Genomic DNA, 9,387 nt, shown 5'->3' on the forward strand with positions numbered 1-9,387 from the left:
TTTTTTTTTTAAATTTATTTTTTTAAATATATTTTATTGATTTTTCACAGAGAGAGGGATAGAGAGTTAGAAACATCGATGAGAGAGAATCATCGATCAGCTGCCTCTTGCACACCCCCTACTGGGGATGTGCCCGCAACCAAGGTACATGCCCTCAACCAGAATCGAACCCGGGACCTTTCAGTCCGCAGGCCAACGCTCTATCCACTGAGCCAAACCGGTCCCGGCCCTGTCTCCTTTCTGAGAGCAATAACCCTGGTTGCTTAGAAGTCTTGTTGTTCAGCATATAGATGTTCACCACGCAACCCTCTTTTTAGGATGGCAGTTTGTCCTTCATTTCACCATGCTTGATATCCTCTTCAGCGTAATTTCTCCTGATAATAGGCCTTATGTATTCTATAGGCATGTGTTTGGGTAGTAAGCTATCATACAGATTGCAGAGAGAATCGCATCGAGTAATTGAACTTCAAAGTGACAGAAACTCACTTTAAGCAGTTCAGAGTCTACTTTTGAACTCTACTATTTCCCTCTGTCTCCAGTGCCTGAGCTTTTCCATGTTTACACCATAAACTATGTTATTTCTTTTAGGCTCCTCTCTTATAAGAATATTTTAAATTCTCCTCTGTTGCCATTCTGTATACTTTACATCTTCAAAATATTTGCAGCCATTTTTCATTTCCCTATGTCTCTGTTCTTGGTCTGTTTGATCTTTTGGGTTTTTAAATTTTTTAAACTTTTAAATTTCATCTCTTTCCATGTTACCATATGCAGATAAACACTTAGGTTTAATTGGCCATGTTTAACCAGAATTCAGAATAATATGTCTGAAACCTAAAATCATGTATTTATTAGGTCTAGTAATAATTAATGTCGTTTTCTAATACTTTTTAAAATCGAATTTATTTAAGCAATACAACAAAATTTAATCAACAATATAGTTGCCGTTGTTTTCTACTACTTGTGCCCAACGCTCAGGAAGCATTTTAATCCCTCTGTTGTAAAATTCTTGTGATTTTGATGCAAAAAATTCGGTCAATGCATTTTTGAAGCATTCTTCATTATTAAATTTTTTTCCAAGAAGAAAGTTTTGCAAAGAACGAAACAAATGGTAATCGGAAGGGGCGATATCAGGAGAATATGCAGGTTGAGGGAGAACTTCCCATTCCAACTGGCGCAGTTTTTCAGCAGTGATTCTTGCAGTATGCGGTCGTGCGTTATCGTGGTGAAGAATTACGCCCTTCCGATTAATCAGCGCGGGTTCTTTTTCTCTTAAAGCTTGGGCTAACCTTTCCAATTGGGCACTATACACTGCACTTGTAATGGTTTGGTTACATGGTAAAAGTTCATAATGAAGAATTCCTTTAAAATTCCACCAAACACACAACATCACTTTTTTCGCATGCAAGTCAGGTTTTGGCGTGGGCTGCGGAGCCTCATTTTTGTCCAACCATTGAGGCCACCTTTTCAAATTAACATACAGGACCCATTTTTCATCTCCGGTAACAATTTGCTCTAAAAACGGCAAACGGTTTTGACGAGAGAGGAGCGAACTGCAAATTGTGACTCTTTGATTACGGTTGTTGTCGGTCAACTCATGAGGAACCCATTTTCCAAACTTTTGGACTTTGCCAAGTGCACGCAATTGATTGGAAATTGTTTTTTGTGAACAATTTAAAGTTGTCGCAAGCTCTTGTTGGGTAATTTGAGGATTTTGCACCAAAAGAGCTTGAAGAGCTTCTTGATCAAAATTGGACACACGGCCTCGACCACTCTTGTCATCTAACGAAAAATTTCCCTCGCAAAATTTCTCAAACCAACGCTGGCATTTTCTGGCGCTAACTGCATCTTGACCAAGAGCACTACAGATGTTTTTTGCAGCCTCACTTGCTTTTCTTCCTAATTGGAACTCGTAAAGCATGCAGTGCCGAATATGCTCTTCATCCGCCATCTTCTTAGCCCTAGTTTTGCAACAAAAACCAAACCAAACACAAACTTTTTCAAGCAAAACTTGTTAATTGCACTTCACATGTTCTGTAGATACCACGTGTTTGAAGGTTATGTCAATACCAAGCAAGATTTTAAAAACGACATTAAGTATTACTAGACCCGATATCTCATTTAAAAATCATTAGTAGCAAAAAAAAAAAAAAAAAAAAAAAAAAAAAAAAAAAAAAGCTAAATTTGAAATCTAAACTTTGGAAGATAGCACTTACTACTTCTCAATAATGCTATTGTCACTCTTACTAACTCTACCGCTCATTATAGAAATTCATCCTGTTTTTCTGAAATGTTATGCTTTCTTTTATCTTGGGGTGTTTCCTCCGAATTCCCCCCTTTCCTCTCTCTTCCTTTGTCTAGCTCCTAACAGTCTAGCTCTCGGTTTCAGCATCACCTTCTCTCTTCACTTCCCTGAAGCTTAGGATGGCTGCCCAATTTTCCCCTCTGCAACAGCATCCTGTGCTATGCCAGTCACTTTGGCACTGCATTACAAGGTACATTTAGTACTTCGTGTCCCCCTCAGCATTCTGAAGGCTAAGCAGGGGCTTGGTCTTCTTTGCTATAAGAACCTTAGTGTTTATGTAGCTGGTACTCATTACAAATTTGGTGAGTGAATACTGAATGAAAACTCTATTCCAAAACTTTAATTTACATCTTAGCTTTATCCATTGGCCAACTTTGTGTTCTTTGAGTAGATAAAGAGCAGAGGATGTGGAAGTGGTGAGGTCAATTTCTAACTGCCATTTCTTATGTGTTCTTAGGAGATCACGACTTCTCCAATCTCCATTTTCTTGGCTTCTCTTTCATCTGTACAAAGTAATAATATTCACCAATATGTAATATATTTTATCAATATAAATATATAAAATATACTAAAATTCAGTCTCACCTTAAGGAGCTATTTAGTACCTAGTACTATGTCCCCTGTCAAGTTCTTTGCTGTGCATGTGTAAGTGTGTTTTGTGTGCACCCTTCTGTTTAAATAACCAGCCTCTCATTTTTCTTGTGCCTGTAGTATCTAATATGATTATGAACAAAAGCACAAAGTGCCCCTGTTATTAATACAATTTTAAGTAATTATAAATGTATCAAATATTTAAACATATCATAAAATTAAATTTTGCAATATTTTACCATAGGTTACATATTGCTATTTAAATATTATCATTTTAATCCATATTCATTTCATACATTTTTCAACAGTGAATGTAGAACAGCTTGGGAAAATAGAAATGAAATTCTAGGCTGTTTGGACAATTCATTTTATTGCCTTCTGTTTCTATCTTGTGCAGGATAATCTAATATTCATGAGATCATGAGCCAAATACAATTATAATCTCTTCTCTGTTAATAGATTGTATTTTATATTGCAGACTTCGTGTGGTGGCCTCACAGTTATCACTTTAACTATTTCTTCACATAGTTAGTTGGCACACTCTTCTAGAGAATGCACAATAATAAAATTTATGGCTGATTCTGGTACTAAATTTAATATCATCTTTGAATCCACCAAAGACCATTTGAATCAATTTATCTACTTTTTTATCTGCAATATGATTTTCATGTCTAAACTAGTCATTGCAATGCTTATTCAATTGCCTGGGAATTTTAGAAGGAAATAGAAAAGATAGGAGAAAGAATCTTTAACAATGCCGCTTTTCTCTGAACCATTCAAGGACATTATTTGAGAAGATATGAATATTTACAAAACCCAGGTTCCCATGTTTTCATGGGAATGTCATCATAGTTTGATGAAGATTTTTATGAAATATGGCTTGGAAGGCACATTTTAACATAGATTATGTCATTGTTTTTAAACTCTTAATTTTGTCTGTTTCAAATATATTTTGAAATGTTCAGTTGGTAAAGCCTGGAGCCCCTTTGGGAATAGCAACTGCTTGTCTAGTTAATGTGTGTAGCACTTTGAGGCAATTCTGTGCAGGCTCATTCAGAGTCCCTGTAGATAATGTAAGTGCACTCGTACTAAGTCTATTGCTCATTATAAAAATTCATCCTGTTTTCCTAAAATGGTATGCTTTCTTTTATCTTTGAATACTGCCTCTGTGGCAAATAATAGTTTAAGCTCTATACAAGTATTAATACACTTAACTGAACACCCCTATCATACATTACAGATAAGAGAATGAGCCCTCGGTGACATAGATAAGAGATGTAGGTTCCAGACACAAACTGACATCTCGTTCCATAAGACCTGCTCTGCACTGTTGTGCTGCAGATTCCAGCCTCCATCAGTGAGTGGCTCAAGGGGGCAAGTAGACTGCTCTGCTATCTGGGTGTAACAGTTTGTGGATTGGATTGGAACTGTTTGGCCGCAAGAGGGCAAGCTTTGCAAATTCAGTCCTGCTTAACAGTGACAGAAATGTCCTGGAATGCATAATTTACTAAGGAATTTCCTTGTAACCAAAGACAACAAAGTCTCAGTGGTGGGGGGTTGCTCGGGTATGTGGTTTGGCATTTTGAGTCAGATAAAATATCAACGGGTTTCAAGATTTGTTACACATTGAGTAAATGTGTGTTAGTGTTGAAGGATGATATACCACAAAACGCCTTAGTCAAATTTCCAGACTCTGACCCTTTGAAAACAAAACCACAAGACCAGAACCAACCTATTTGTCATCATTGGGCAGAGGTATTGCTGTAGTTGATACATGAGGGAATAAGTTAATTTTATTTTATTTTATTAATAAGTTTAAAAGGTGAAATGCTTTGTCCATATCACAAGGTGAGTAAAAGACAGGGAGACAATCTAATCTAAAAGAGTCTCCAGATTCATAAATATTCCTAAGTTTTATTGAAGACCTCCTATGTGATAGGCACTGTTCTAGTTATAGAGGATACAAAGATGAAAGATCTAGTTCCTGCTGTGAGGAGACTCCTCCTAGTCTAGTGGATAACAGGCAAATTAACATAAAATTGCATCGGAGTAATTAAGTGCTCTGATAGAAGGGCTTACAGCCTTCAGAGGAAGGAACTTCCCCCACAGAACCATCAGAAAAGCAGTGGAAACACTACCATGAAAAGGAAGAAATGACAGAAAGTAATGGGACAAAGAATGTTGAGTTTTATTTCTGAGTCACCACAGGAAAAAAAAAATGATCTAAAATATAGACAACTGCAGAGAAGATCAAGAGGAAAGGGGAAAAAAAGAGATATTTAGAAGGCGAGAGGGAGGAGTTGTTAAAAAGCCACTGGTCCCTAAACACACAGCAGGAGTTGTCTGTGTAGTTGCAAAGACGGAAACAACCCCCACTTCACAGGTGTTCTTCAAATGAATCACATTGACCTCAAAGGAAAAATTCTAATATAGCAAATCGTTAAACTTTTTTTTTTTTTTAAAAAGCTCAAACTGTTTGTCTCTAAAGCAGAAAAAAATTTTAATGAATATGAATGGGTCAAAGAAGGGCATTTTATAAGCAATATAATTTCTGAGAATTCAGCCTGCTGGAAGGGCTCTGGCCAGCTAGCTGGCTTACCCCAGCTTTGAAATGTGGTCACTTGGAAAGAACTTGATTTGCCTTTTGATTTGACTATGTCTTAGTATTTAAATATCATGATTATTTTTTAGTGTAAGAAATATTTTACACATCCGGAGATTCATTAGTGATTTTCTGCCCGTTTAATAATGTGGCCAATTAAATGACTCTCAGCTACATATAGAGTGCTAGCTGGGCTTTGTTCTTTAAACTCCCACTCATGACACTGTGGGCTGCTATTGAGTCAAACATGTTTTCAATTCCCTGTTTGGAAGCCAGAGAGGATGCAAAGATTGTTTCCTCAAACAGGGGCCTCTCTGCTTCAGTGTTCTTCATTCTTCAAGGTGAATCACTTCTCTCTTAGCCTTTACTCCGAACAAGCTGTCCCTTCCGTCAACAAGCTTTATAACCAGCAAATAGTGACTCATGCCTTTTCCTGATGCTGTATTATCTCACTACCTCTGGCTCACTCTACCCACCCTACCTGTCACCTAGTTTGAAATCTTACTTCTTTCCTGATTAAACCCTTACTTCTCTGTCCAACTTTTCCTGCTTTGAGGCATCAAAAGTAGTCCCTGCTCTCTGCATTTTGCTCTATGTGTGGGTCGCTATTGGCAGCTATAGTATTCCTAGTGTTGGTTGAGGGCAATAATTCCACACTGCGATTCACCCCTCCCCAATTTCCCCCACTTGGCCCCTGCATAAACAAACAAACAACAACAAAAACAAACAAAAACAAAACATACAGCGGAAAGATCAGCAGCTGCAAACAAATCTTGTCATTTTGACAAACAAATCTTGCAGGAGTAAAACTGGAAAAATCTATGAGTAAGAAGGGCAGCTTAAAAAGAGGTAAAAGGGGCAGAAATAGAATATTGGGGACCAGCTATAATTGTAATAAATATTAATTATGCTCTGTTAATGTGATTATTTTGTTCTGATTAAAGAAGACACATTCTAACCTGGCTGGAGTTACACATGGGACCTGGGAGCTTATCTGGAAATTTGGCCCATCCTCCGCATCAGGGAGGTGCCTATTATCATGAAAAGATGAACAACTTTGTTGCAGAAACCAAAGCCACCAGCCTTTGAAGACCCTAGCCTCTGCATACCCGCAGGCCTTTGCAAATCTCCAGCCCCCATTACCTGTAAACTGCCCATTTGGCAGTATCTTTTGCCCACTTCCCCATGTCATCTTTGTCCTTCTACCCAATATAAGCAGCTGGCTTCTGGTGGGGGACAGAGCAGATTTTTGTGGATGACCTGCTGCTCTCCCATACTGCCAGCTTGTAAGAGGGACAATATCCTCTGGACTGAATTCCCCAGAGGTTCACTCATGAGTGCCTGAGAGTTCCCAAGAGATAGGACCACCGGCATCCAGAAAAGGGGAACCTTGGGCTATGGAAAGGGAGTGGAAAAGAAGTAGCTACAGCTTCTAGATGTAAGGATTGGAAAATTGCAGTCTCTAAGAAGAGGAAAGGTAGGACAAGAGAAGAGGAGGGGCCGTCAGGAGCAAAAAAGAAAGGGGGGGTGTTTAAGAGGTAAAATTTCTAAATATAAAGTAAGTCACGGGGTGTGATGTACAGCACAGGAAATATGGTCAATGCTCTTGTAATAACTGCACAGTGACAGATGGTTACTGGACTTATTGTGGTGATCACTTTGTAAGTTACATAAAATGTAATCACTTTGTGGTACACCTGACATTATGGGTCAACTAACATTTTTAAAATACAGAGAACAGACTGATGGTTTCAGAGAGAATGGGGAGCTAGGGATCTGGGTGCAAAGGTGAAGTGATTAAAAAAATACAAATTGATAGTTACAGAATAGTCACAGAAATGTCAAGTACAGCATAGGAAGTATGGTCAATAATATTTTAATAACTATGTGTGGGGCCAGAGGGGGTATTGGAAACATCTAAGGGACCACTCTGTAAAGTACATGCTTGTCTAAACCACGCTGCTGTACCCCTGAAACGAATACAGAATAATGTTGAATGTAAACTGTAACGGAAAAAGTAAAAAAGTAATCTGGGTAAGCACAGGGCGCTTAGTGAGCAATGATACCTCTGGCATAACCAGATCTTAGTATCTAATTATGCCAGAGATCTACCCTATTATAATGTCTTGGTTAGAAGCAGAGCCCAAGGTATAAATCTCAGCTATGCCACTAGTAGTCATGCATTTTGAAAATTTTACTTACACTCTTTAAGACACTAAGCCCATGCTATGGAAGTTTTGTGGACATCTAACGAAATAAAGCATGTTGAACAATTGCACGGTGCCCAGGACAGGGCAGCGCTCAATCAGTGATGCGCTCCTCCTGTCTCTCTCCGTGATGGGACAGGTGGTTGTGGGGTGGTGTCAGGACAGCATGGATAGTGGATAAAGCATGGACTCAGAGACAAATAAAACTAGATTAAAATCTACTTTGAGTTAGACCTCAATTAGATTCAGACCTGCCCCTTGCAATGGTGCAGTCTTCATTAAGATACTAGGTAAACTTTATGAGCCTCTGTTTTCTCATTTTTATAAGATGCTTTATAAAGTATATCTCAAAGAGGTCTTAGAAGGATTAAGTAAGGATTAGACATATTGTATACGTAGCTCTTAGCATAGTTCCTATCATAGACTAAATCCAATAAAGTATAGCCAGTGTTGTCAGAACTTTAATGATTCTAGACTTTTGGTCCTTGACTGAGCTTTCTCAGGATGATGCTCTATGAAACAATTTAGTTCCACAAAAACATACTTGCATTCTTACCTTGGGCAACTCACTGGGCTAGACACTGATGGGATTTGGGGAAGGATAAAAGATAATGCCTCTCTTCAAAGTGTTCACAGTCAAGTACATATCAGCAGGAAAATGGTCCCCTTGCAAAATGCATGAAGAAGGGGTTAATTCTTATTTTAGAGATCCATAAGTCCCCATGAAGCCAAATCAAAATGTGAAGGATGAATAGCATTTCAAAAGCAGAGAATTGGAGGAAGGCTGCCTTAGGGAATTGGAATGGCTGTGCAGAAAGCCTAGATGTGAAAGTGCTTGATGTGTTTGTTGAATAAGTAATATGAGTCTGTGTGAATGTGTGTGTGTACTGTGGGTAGCTATAAACATTTGCAATCTTGATGCTTGTTTTTTTGTTTTTCCTTTTTTAATCACGAGAACTATTTCTTATTCAGTTATGTATTTCATACAACCCTGCGTAATGTCTTCCAAGAGGTAAATTTCAGTGAAATAAATTGAGGATGAGATGCTTTCTCATTAGATTTTAATTTTCCCAGTATCCTAACGTTTATTGCTATTTTTGCATGATACGTTTATTTTATAATACCATTCCAATTAATATGCTTAAGTGCCTGCTGACAGTGTTTCAGAAATAATAATGGCATGATGTTTTAAAATTTTTTAATGGCAATTTGCTTGGCTTTAAATAACTCAGCCTTCATACCAGGTTCTGTAAAACTCTGTAACAATATAGCTTCCACCCAGGCTTTAGATTCTGGTGATAATTATGAGGTTTCTTTCTGTCAAGGAGTAGGAATCAGAGAAAGCCTCTTCTGCCTCTTTAAGGGAAAGGACCTGGAAGGGGTTCTGGAGAAGAAGCCCAGACACAGGATGCAGCTGATCCAGAGACATGGGGGAGCTGAAGCAAGGATGAGTGAAACACTGGAGACCAACATCCATATCAAGTGAACGCAGTTGGGTTATTCAGACCTGGCCTACAGATGAATAAAGAGGAAGAGCAGTGGTTCTCAACTTTTCTAATGCTGCAACCCTTTAATACAGTTCTCATGTTGAGGCGACCCCAGCCATAAAATTATTTTTATTGCTACTTCATAGCTGTAATTTTGCTACTGTTATGAATCGTAATATAAATATCTGTGTTTTCCGA

Source organism: Pipistrellus hanaki, assembly GCF_964339955.1.
Source record: "Pipistrellus hanaki genome assembly, chromosome: 7".
Lineage (NCBI taxonomy): Eukaryota > Metazoa > Chordata > Mammalia > Chiroptera > Vespertilionidae > Pipistrellus > Pipistrellus hanaki.